Raw genomic sequence first — 12210 nt, forward strand, 5'->3', positions numbered from 1 at the left:
CACTAAAAAGTCAATCTTGATACTATTCATATTACCTTTTATTTTGTCCTTATCGTTAAAACTCGAAGTTTTTAAGTCATTTTCATTAGTTTTCCTTAAAAAGTATTATACATCAACACAAACACAAACATGTATATTGCCAGATATAATAAGCTCTACATTAAAATTAATTGGTAATATAAAGGTTGGGAAGCAACCCAATTTATTTATAAGCACATTAAGGTGAAGAATATGAGATTTATTCTGAACAAGTACGTGACTAACTAGCCACTTTCGCAGTCATCTTTTTATTCATCACTTTACAAACAGAATAATTTATAATTTATTTCTGCACTTATACGACGAGTGCATGAAGCTAAAGGAGTGTTAACCCCAGTAGCCGGAATAGATGCAAACCTTGGAATTCCGGAATGTCGAAAAAATAGTTGGTTTTCTCAGCTGAAGTGCCAAGACCTCATATCCAAAGTAAGGTTTGGCCACAAATTCTTTCCTTGAGTTCCCCTGGACTTTCACTACACAAGTAGTCTGGTATTTTCCATAGTTAGCCAAACTTTTAGTTTTATCCTTCTTTAATATTCCTTGTGCATCCATTTTCAAGGGATCATAAATTGCTTTGTTGATGTCAGCAAGCAATTCTGTTGGGGAGTCATATACATTTGTAGAATTGAAAAACATCTTAAAGGCTTTGAGGCAGGAGAGGTGGAGTTCTTTGCATGCCTCTGGCATATCATCACCCTTGATGCCCTTAATCCCCAGAGCCTGTTTTAGAAACTCCTTCTTCTTTTCATCCAATATCTTCTGTATAATCCCAATTGATTCTTCAGCCCCCAATTTGGGATTTCCCTTCATGTGTAGTAGAACAAGGTTTGGCTTCCCCTCCTCTTGCTCCTTCTGCAATGAAATCATTAATTTCAATTTTCCCCATTGATTAAGATTATATTAAATTAACATGGTGCTAATCAAGAATGTGGTCATTATGAATTTCTCGTCCGAGAGATTATCCCACCGCCATGTGAAGTTATCTTTAATCTATTTATGTGCATTTATTTATTTTTGTCAAACCATGTTTTATTAGTGATATAACCTAGGTCCCTAATATAATAATTCTAGTGTTCACCATAAAAGATGTATTAATAATATCATATGACAGTATGACGGTTACATTAAAAATTTCTCCTCATATACCTGATAGCTTTGAATTTCGTTCAATAGCCGTGTTAAAAGCATAAGTGAATCTGTAAGTGGATGACTTTGAGGGGATTTGAGGGTCTCTGATTTTGGAGGCGTATTAAGCAGAAGAGCAGCTGTAAGAAGAATAGTCTGTGAAGCAATAGAGCTTTTGGCTACTTGGAGGTACTCAACAATTGACAAGGGATGCCCATTTCTACTCCATTCTGCTTCCTTTAACCAGCTTACAAATGTTTGATGCCACTAAATTCATTCGGCAAAGAGTACAAAAGAAGAATAAGTAACACATTTTATTATTTTTTTACATTTATGTCAACTAAATTATTTTACCAAAAATCTTACTAGATCCTGAAGATAACTCTTTATATCATATCCATTTTGTTTGAAGAATTGCCAAGAAATGTCTTCAACAAAATCTTTTAGAGCCTTGAATATAGCTTTTCCATGTCCATCCAGTTCTTTTTCCTGCCATCTGTATGATGTACACATTTAACTAGCTAAAAACAATAACATGCGTTACTTTAAATTTCTATGCGCGGATTATATATAACTTCCATCTTAGAACATGTATGTGAGATCCAACACATAACAATTTATATAGTGCATGACAAATTTTATATAACGGGCGCACACAAAAATCATGTGTTAATATATTGTACCTCGCGACTGCATTGGCAAGAGCTTCCAATTCATTCATCGAACCTTCCTTGTCAAAAAAATCATCAGCAACTGTAACAAGGACTGCCGCTTTCACAACTGCCAGCCGTACATATGACAGGGAAAAATGTGATGTTGTTGAAGCAACGGCAAAATAACAGTATGCGGTTTTCTGTCGAGCAAACCCCATGTCAACAAGACCGATGTCCTTTGACCACCTGCATGATTAATTTTTCACCCAAAACAGAAAAAGAAAAAGAAAAAGGTTTTCATGGTTAATTAATTCCGGTTAAAATTTAAAAAAATGGAAGTAAGTGAAGGTGTAGAGAATGAGTACGAACCTTTCTAATTCCCTTAATTCATTTCTGAACTTGGACTGCCGTAGTGTGTAATTCTCCATGGCAAGTTGTAGTAGCATGGCATTGGTTTGACATGATAATCTGCGAGGTATTACTAAATTAAACTGCTTAATCAGAGATTTAACTGCCTTGATCTGTTCGATTAATTACTACTAATTTAATTACCTGCAGGATAAGCCTTTTCCTATCCATGGACCAACAGGCTCTTTCATCTCAATGAACTTCCTGTGCTCCAGATGATCCAACCGAGCAAGCCATGGAATACTAATTTCATGCTTAATCTACTCAAGGGAGATATGCAACAAAATTAATTAGGGGACGATTAAATAATTAATTATAATGGTTGAATATATACCTGGTCGTGCAAATTCTTAGAATCTTTTAATGTATCCTTTTCTAGTATTCTTTTACAGAATTTTTTAACATCCTCAAGCTGACTTTCTCCTGTAAAGGTCACAGAAAAATTTCATGGTGCTCTTCTATGTACACCATTATATCTTCATCATGAAGGAACCAGCAGAACTTCCCTACAAGTATTAACAAATTTTGGTATGTAAATCAATAAATAAACTGACTACAACATCGTAACAAGGCTATCAACAACCAGATATCAAAGTCATCACAAAAAGATGCATTTGAAAGCATGTACATATGAGAATTTAAGTATTAATTGATCCTTACAAGGAGATACTGTATAACCGTGTAGTCTGAGTAGTCGAAACGCGATTGAATCTTTATATAGTTGCAGTGGCATGGCATGCTTTTCCTTGTTCTTTGGCTCTTTGCAGCTGATGTAACTTCTGTTTTTTTTTTTTAAATAAAAATTTAACCAACCAGATCAATTTTTCAAATAAAAATTTAACCAACCAGATCAATAGTGCATATATTGCTTAATGATGAATATTAGGTCATCACCTGTAAAGTTGTCCCAGCATACTTGATATCTCCGCCATGAAATGCTCTGCCAGTCCCAGCCTCTCAATCCGATTAACAAGACAAACCCTTAGAATGTCTTCATCCATGGGGTAGATCGCAGGAACTGTACACATATACCAGAATTGCCTTACTCTGAGTTGATGTGGTTAATTTGTCATTTTGTTTTACAAAGGATAATTTACATTACATATAAAATACACCCCCCGGGGGTGGTGTTTGGGCGCCGGGAGGGGGGTGGGGAATCAAATAGGATACTTTGAAAGCAATAACGAATGCTCTTAATCAACTAAACTATAAACCACTTGCGTGGTTCTTTTGTAATTTAGTAACAATTGTTTTGGTCAACTGTATACCAAAAACACCCTTTCAAGTTTAATTATCGTGTTTTCACAAAAATTTCTTACGTCTGAAACATTATACTAACACTATCTGGAACTTTCACATAACTCCTTTAAGGTTGACATTACCTGAAAATATTTTCTTAAAGACAAATTTACCCTCCCTCATGATTAATTACTTAAAAACAAAAAAGTCTTTTAAAATAAATATATTAATAAAATTAATAAAAATTGATTGAATCAAGAAAAACATTAACAAAACCTCTCTCTTGCCTCCACCTCGATCTTCCCCTTCCTTCACCAACCACCTCAGTGCAGACTCTGATTTTCTCCGGACTTCGTGTTCGGATTCTACAAACCAATTTATATTGACCGTTGAAATAGATCGTGTGGTTATATAGGTATTTGCATTTTAACAGTTGCCCGTCCATTTTCACAATTGTCGACGTGACCACGGCGTCGATGTTTCTCTCCTCCCTCAAAATCCAGAATCATATCTCCTTCCAGAAATTTCTTTTGTCCTTGACCGTCCATGTGGCCAGTACGGAACAGAGGGCAGAATACAGAAAAGCGGAGAAGAGCCACCGCACCACTACGAAGCAAACTAATGATAATAACCACCAAAAGCGTAGGTCTCATGTACAAGTTAAATTACTATTTTACCCTTTTTAATGCTACATTGTTTTTTTTAAATCTTTGTTGGAGAAGATAAATTTTAAGTGTTTCAAAAGGTTCATCTAAATTACCTATTAATATAATTTCTTTTGTCAATCAAAGATGATGATGACTATTTAATCTTCTATCCCAAAAAAAAAAAGGAACAATAATGTAAGTTCACAAAATTAAATTTTATTGTTTTCTAGTGAAGCCACACTTACATATGATTTTAACATATCTAATATTAAAAAATAAAAACAAAAAACACAAACCTTTCCTCCCACTCTCACATCCCCTTCTCTCATTTTCATTTTAAAAACAAACAAAAGAGATATTCATATCCACAAAGTGTATAAGGATAGGATAGTATATATAATTATCATGTATGATATTTGTACAGGTGGCAGCAGATTACGCAGCATAGACGTCATAGGAAGGAAAAAAACAAAACAAAAACAAACATTATTGGGATTGTTGGCCACGTGAATTCAATTTTGGCAATGGATAGAGTTGAATTGCGCATGCATGTCAAAGGTACCTGAGAACTCTTGACCAAAAAAAAAAAAAAAAAAAAAACGTACCTGAGAACCCACATCTTCGGACAATAGAATTCAATTTGGACAAAAATTCCTTACGCCCTGTCTTCATAAAAGCATATGCAATAGCTGATGGGGACTGGATTAACAGCCCATCTTCCTCGCTTTGGCATAGCAGTAGAGTCTCATTGAGGTTAATATCATATGCTTCAGGCAAAGCTTCCAGGTATTGCATGAGTTCTAGTGAACAATACTGTCGCTGATCACTACTTTGCACCAACCTGCCCCAACAAAAACTAGATTAAATATTTTAGGATTTGGTTTGATAAATATTTCATCTTCAGTTTTTTAGTTTTTTCTTACTGGAGATGGAAAGAAAGTGCAATAGAGCGGGAGGAGGGAGGAGGAGAAATGCACATGTAATGCAATAGAAAGGGAAAACCAAACTAAAAAAGAAAATCCATGATAAAATTGTTTTTAGTTTTTAGTTTTCATGTTGTGTATTATTTAATGTGTATTTCTTCCATATTTTACCCGCCATCAATCCTCTATCCTTATCCATCACTAACTTCTTTCCGTGAGAATGTAAAGATAAAAGAGTTTCATATTGGTGAAATGAGAAATCTTGCAAGGGCTTATAAAAGGTTTTATGGTGGAATCTCAACTTTCTTCATTTCTTGTATTTTCTCTTTATTTCTAAATAAAATATAAAAACCAAAAACTATATATACCTATGCATTTGGAATATTTTTGATCTCTTTTGGAAGACTTGTTCTACCGGCGCTGTTGAACCATGAGAAAAATGAACATGCAGTCCTTTGTTCTCTGCAAGTTCCACCATTGCTGGGAAAACAATCACAAACCACTCAGGAAAAGAATTGTTTTGCTCTTGCAGTAGCTTCTCTGTACTTGCATGGATGAATGCCAGCCCTAAGCAATAAACATAAGAAAAAATTGCAACAACCAATTATTCCAACTGCATAAACAGGTATTTTTGATATGGGTAATGCTAGGAAAACCAAATTTTTAAACCAAATCATGTGGTTGTTAATGATTGGATTATTAATTAAGTGTTAATTAACATGTTTATTTCCTATTGGTGACACATCATTTGTTTTGCAAATTTGGTTTAAAATTTTGGTTTCTCTGCATTATCCTTTTGATATTAAATTTTTCCGGGGTTTGCAAAATTTGATCAACTATTTTCTTTTTACGTACCTTTCCGAATGGCATCATGGCCAACATCCCATGTGGCAAGTGCAACAATGCAAGCAAGAGTTGAAGTGAGGGATTCTAGGGTTGGAACATGGTCATCATCTCCCCAAAAGCCACTTGTGGTTTGGTGTTGGAGAACCCAATCCAAGCATCCCTTGAACAAGGGTTCATCTGATCCTCGATGAGGATTCGGAATCATCGACAGCCACGCAATGTCATAAGGAGATGGAGGAACAAGAGAAACAAGATCAACATCCGGTGAAAACAATTCTTGTTTGGCTTTCATTACAAGATTCTTAACCAAAATTTCTTGAGAATCCATGCAATATTGTGTTTTCAGATGCTCACACACTCTCAGGTACTTAGGTACTCACACACTTGTTTTTTTGCTTTTGTTATGTCTTGCAGATCAAGCATATAATTTCTATGGTATTTATAGAGAGCTACAAGCATGTGCCTACTAATTGATCCATGTCCACATTTATTCCCGGACGAAGTTTCGATACAATTGCCGCAGACATTAGTGTCAGTTGAAGTCAACCCATTGGTGCATGGTTTTCACGGTGGCCATTCCCGTATTGGCTTCTGTCCACAATAGCCCCACTCATCGGATGCATTATATATAACTCTGTTAGATTTAGTTTTTCTTCTCGTCGTGACTATTGTATTATTAATTTTTAATCCATCTTTACAAGGTAAGTATCCTAAACTTTCTATCACACCATTTGAATTAGTATAACTAATTAATCTACGATCTAGCGACGGGGTTAAATTTTAAGAATATAAGATAGAGTATTACTAAATTATTAGACGTATTGTAACAAGAGTCGGTTTAAAACACGGAAATTTTTCTCAATTAAAACAAGTTTAGTGCCACTTAGTACTACAATCTGCTAGTATTCATCTTCACTTGTAAGTGAAAAATCTTAGATTCAATTCTCACCAAATGCGAATTTGAACTACATTATTGCTAGCCCATTGTGAGGCTAAGTCTAACCTCCTTCCTCTTAATGTAGATAATATCAATTGTTAGAGAAGAAAAAAAAAATGTTTAGTTCTAAATTCTAGTTCTCTTTTTCTTTTTTCTTTTTTTTTCTTTTCTTTCCTTCCAAGTTTTTAAGTTCATGACCGTTACATGTAGGAAGCGTTGTCCCACATTAATTTAGAGATTCGACCGGTCATGTCATTATCTTCTCTCGCTGGCATATGTCAGTTTTGTGTATGTGTGTGTGGTGTTTATTCAACTGAGAATAAGTTAGTCAGTATACTCTAATCATGATTATTAATGAAAATCTGCACTGGTTCTTCGTGCTTACTGGTCAAGCACACTACTACAGTTCTAAATACTTCCTAATTAGTTAACCTACTTAACGTAATACGCATGTAACAGAAATTTATTGATGCCGAGGGCCAAAGGGTATCTGGCAGACATATGGACTTTTCAACGTGGTAACAGATTATTCTGCGCGAGCACAAGGTGTAACGTAATGAATCAGAGTAGACACAAAGAAACTGTGAGGATATGAAGGTAAAAAAGTCTCACATTGGTGAAATGAAAAATTTTGTAAGGACTTACAAAAAGTTGGGCTACTCTCCATTTTGTCAATTAATTTTATGGTGGACCTTCAACTTTCTTCATGATATATATCAAATTCAGGTTTCATGTGTGAAGATCAATGGTCACATGTGCTCCGTGTCATCCAATTTATATTGTCCACGTATTTGGCTTGAAAATCTCACCCCGTAACTATTCAAATACAATATATAAATTTAAACTTTGTTTGATAACTATTTCATTATTAATTTTATTATCTTTTTTTATGTATGAACATGATAGCTAATTGTTATTTAGTACTACGATCTAGTGATATTCATCTTCACTTGTAAGTGAGAGGTCTTAGGTTCAATTCTTGCTAAAGACGAATTTGAACCACATTGTTGCTAACCTATTATGAGGCTAAGCCCATACTCGTCCCTTTAGTGTAGAAATACTGTTTGTTATACAAAAAATATGATAGCTTATTAAGTATACCTAAAGATAGGTACGTACTTGGTGGGCCATAACAAACACAACTAATCCGATTAGTACTTATCTGAATATGGAAATGGTCCATGATTTATGACCGCAGTTTATATAACTATATACTAGCAAAGAGGACACATTTTATGTGTGTGAACAACCGTACACCTCCTTCCACGTTCTTCTCAAGCGCAACCGCTTCAGTTCATTCAAACTATCCAAAAAATATCATGATTTCACTTACGTGTATGAAAAAATGATGGTGGGATAATTTCTCTTAATAAGTGCATATTTTTTATCTTATGTAAATATTTCGATATAAATGTACTATTTTACCCTCCTTATGTAAATATTGTGTATCAAAAGTGAGGACAAAATAGGCAAAAAAGGGAGAAAAGTTCAAAAGATACAAAATTACTATTTTGCTCTCCTCATGTCAACATTGTGTATTCAAAAATGAGGGAAAAATTGAAAGAAAAAGGAGCAAAATGTTGACAAGCTCTCTCTTCCCTTAATAGAATAAAAGAATAGATATCACAAGACTGACTGAGTGTGAATCCGAATATTTGGAGGCCGCCTGCAAATACGAAGGTTGAGACTAGTATAAAGGACAGTCTTAATCATGTTGAAGGAATACAAGCCTGCCGATATATAATTCGGCATGTGTCGTTTGATCCATGATTGATGATTCCATGGACTAATTGAAGGAGGAAGTCCCTATAACTTTTCCACGTTTTCTCAGTCTCATGGATTTGTAAACATCTGGTCTGGCAACCAGAATCTTTGAATCTTCTGTTGTTGCCTTTTGGCAATGTTCTGTTTTATCTACCTCATCTGGTTTGGGTTCATGTTGGATATGTCTTTTCTTTTGGTTGCCTTTTATGACTAAACAGTCTAAACTTACAAAAAGATTGGGTTTTTATCATAAATAGTGTTTGAAATTAACTTTCATCATCAAGATGGTCCCTAAAATTGAAAATCAATCAATATAGTCCTTGAAAATAAGTGCCGCAAATTAATGTTGTCCTTCAATCACATTTTTGTTAAAATTTTTATATAAGTGAACGCATATATATGTTCATCATTCAAATGACTTATTTGTAATAATTTTCCTTTATTCATTTTGTCTTCGTTATCTTTTTTTATGAACTTAGTCAATCTATGGATAAAATACGATAAAGGCCAGTATTAGTAGGACACTAAATCCATTGTTACGTTTTCACATCAGTTAATTGCAGATATGGCACATAAATGGGCCCATGCGTCATTTTGTTTTTTAATCACAAATGATCATTGAAATTGACCCGCGACATCAAAATGGTTCTTAAAATTGACCCACACCATCAAAATGGTTCTTGAAATTAAAAATTGACCAATATAGTCCCACAAGTAAGTGTCTCAAATCAATATAGTTTTTCCATCATAATTTTGTCAAAAAATTTATTATATGATGATGTGACATATAAATAGATCACACAAGTCTTCCTCTACCCTCCATCTATGGTAGCCGTCGTTGTCTACTCTCTAGAAGGAAAAAAAATCTCAATAAATCCATCTTTACACACTTCAACATGCTTCACCGAATTGGACCTGGATCATGATCATCTTTGGTGACGGCTTGGATTGGGGATGAGTTCTGTGACATCGTCGTTAACATTTAGGCGATCAACATTCTCACAACCTTAATTTTGGAGAGCTTTTTGGGCGCTCCCGTGGTGGTTTGATGACGCAGAGAACAATAAGGTTCGCTTGAGATAATAACATTCTAACCGAGGCTATTCTATTATTGGTTGAAAATTATTTCCAAAACCCCTCTTCGGCCTTGGTTAAGCCTTGTGCCTTTAAGAATTTATGGAAGGAATCTTTCTTCAGAGTAGGCCCTACTATAAATAAAAAATATAAAATAAAAATAAAAATCTAAGGAAAATTAACAAAAAGTTCTCAAAAACTTTAGTTTTAATCAAAAGGACAAAATATTGTTGTAAGTGAATAGTACCAGGAGTGATTTTTCATAGTAAAAATGTATTTAACGTTAAAAGTGAATAGTACTATGAGTGTTTAATTAAGACTCCCAAAATTCTATTGTGCTAAAAAGTAGTTAGACAACTTTTTTAATTAATTATTAAATTATTAAACCCACATCAACACATAATAAAAAAATTACAAAATTGTAGCGGATTGACTATATTGATTTGTAACACTTATTTTCAGAGACTACATTAATAGATTTTCAATTTCAGGGACCATCTTGAAGGTATGAGTCAATTTCAAGGACGACCATTTGTAATAAAAACTCGTAAATCTTGTGGGGTCCATTTATGTGCCACATCATCACTTAACAGAATTTTTAACAAATTGTGATGGAAGGACCATATTGATTTGCGACATATATTTTCAGAAACTACATTAATCGATGTTCAATTTCAAGGATCATTTTGATGGTGTAAGTCAATTTCAATAACTATTTGTGATATAAAATAAAAATAAAAAATAAAAAATAAAAAAAATAAAAAAACCCTAAAAAAATATAAGTCAACAGGTTAAGCTTATGAATCACATATCATACAAGTATGAAAATTACAACTCGATACACAAAGAACCAAACTGACATGTAGAAGCAATCAAGAAAAAGTTATAGAAGGCATCAAATAGTGCATTTTTCCTCGCAGAGACGTCAGTAGATGATGAAGCCACCAATCTTCTATACCAAAATTTCTCATTCTCTTACAAAACCTTAATGCTTGCACTAATAATAGATCTTAGTCCAAAATCAAGCATGTGATTTGTGTGAGCAGAGGCCTACTATATATATCGTTCAATCCACTCTTTTAGTAGAATACAAGTGGAACATTGACAAGAAATTCTTGTCCAACAATTTCCCTCAATGATAAAATGGGTCAGATTCTACAGGATCAAACCTATGATTGCAAAAATGAGGATGGAAACCATGTTTCAATCCTATGTCTTGAACAATTCAAAACCTTTTTCTAATAAACTTCTTTGCACCAATTTGAATCCAAATAGTTGGCTATAACATACATTCTCATACTCATACTTATATTCTTACATGCATACCTTGCTTTGATTAACTCGAGGTTGTTGTGGATTTCTTTAGGGAGTGGTGAAGTTGTCGGAGGTGTTGGATAGTCCAGCATTGTAGAGGTGAAGTAGCCTGGTGGACATTTTCAATAAATTTGTGTTTGTAACAATTACAAAATTCAATATGAATTATCTGTGTTTTACAGTCTCGCTTTAGTTGAGTTTTTACTTTTTGTCATCTCGCAATATGCTATATGTGAGTTCGGTGGTCTCAGTATTTGTTAATTTGATCGTTCTGATGTCAATATGGTAGGTTCTGCATCGGAGTATTGAACATGAGTTGTTTGAGTTGTTGCTTCCACTGTTAAATGGTGCTTTGGAATCATGAAGGAATTGGAGCCTTGGTCGCCACTAGAAAAAGTACTGCTTATAAAGACTGTTCATTGGATACAAACATAAAAATGCCCTATTACATTGTTAAATAGAATCACATTTTTCTTCAATCTCTTTTGTAAATATAAGAGACACGGGTGTTGTCATAGAAATTTAACCCAGTAGTTAAGAAAATATTCAACAAATGTGGATTGTTATTTGTCTCAGAACTAGTTTTTCTATTTTCCATTTTCATCTTCATTTTTGTGGGATTTTTTATCGTTAATACTATTTGAAAGGATTCAATAAGTTTAGTTTCGAGGATGGCCCAGTTTCTCTACATCATCTCTGAATGTCAATTAAATCTTCTGATAAATAAATAAAAATAAAAATAAAATAATAAAAAAAAGGGTTTGGAAGATTGTATTATTTATTCTTTAGGTATTCAACTCATCCCTCTTAAGGTTCACGTTATTCGTCATGTGCTTTGATCTCCACTCTGATATCCTTAATTGGCTTAAGCTTAATACTAATGCCTTAGCTAAAAGGAATCTTGGTATTATTGCTTGTGGGGAGTTTTTAGGGATGGACATGGTCTTTTTTGGTAGTTTTCTTGAGGTACTAGTCATCACAATTTTTCTTGGCAGAATTAATAGGAGTTATTTTTTATACTGATTTTTCTTATCAGCGTGGTTGGTATGTATTTGGTTGAAAAGTGATTCTTCTAATGTTATTACTTGTATCCGCTTGGAAAACATTTTTTCTCCTTGCCTCTTCGTACAAAATGGTTTACTTGTCTGGTTCGCATCAAGAATATGAGTTTTCATTACTCTCACATGAAGCGGGTAGAGAATGTTGTTGTGGACAGCTTTGGTAACATGGCTTGTCTTCCT

The 12210-nt window shown here is 34.0% G+C and overlaps 1 pseudogene; it reads right to left on the minus strand.

Annotated features, from left to right (window-relative positions):
- Positions 1–254: 254 nt before the first annotated feature.
- On the minus strand, positions 255–6275 carry LOC125474698 (annotated as a pseudogene).
- Between the last annotated feature and the right edge of the window lie 5935 nt (positions 6276–12210).

Source organism: the organism of the source record quoted next, unplaced genomic scaffold (genome assembly GCF_019419815.1).
Source record: "Pyrus x bretschneideri cultivar Hongxiangsu unplaced genomic scaffold, Pyrus_bretschneideri_v1 Contig13, whole genome shotgun sequence".
In the NCBI taxonomy this organism is placed as follows: domain Eukaryota; kingdom Viridiplantae; phylum Streptophyta; class Magnoliopsida; order Rosales; family Rosaceae; genus Pyrus; species Pyrus x bretschneideri.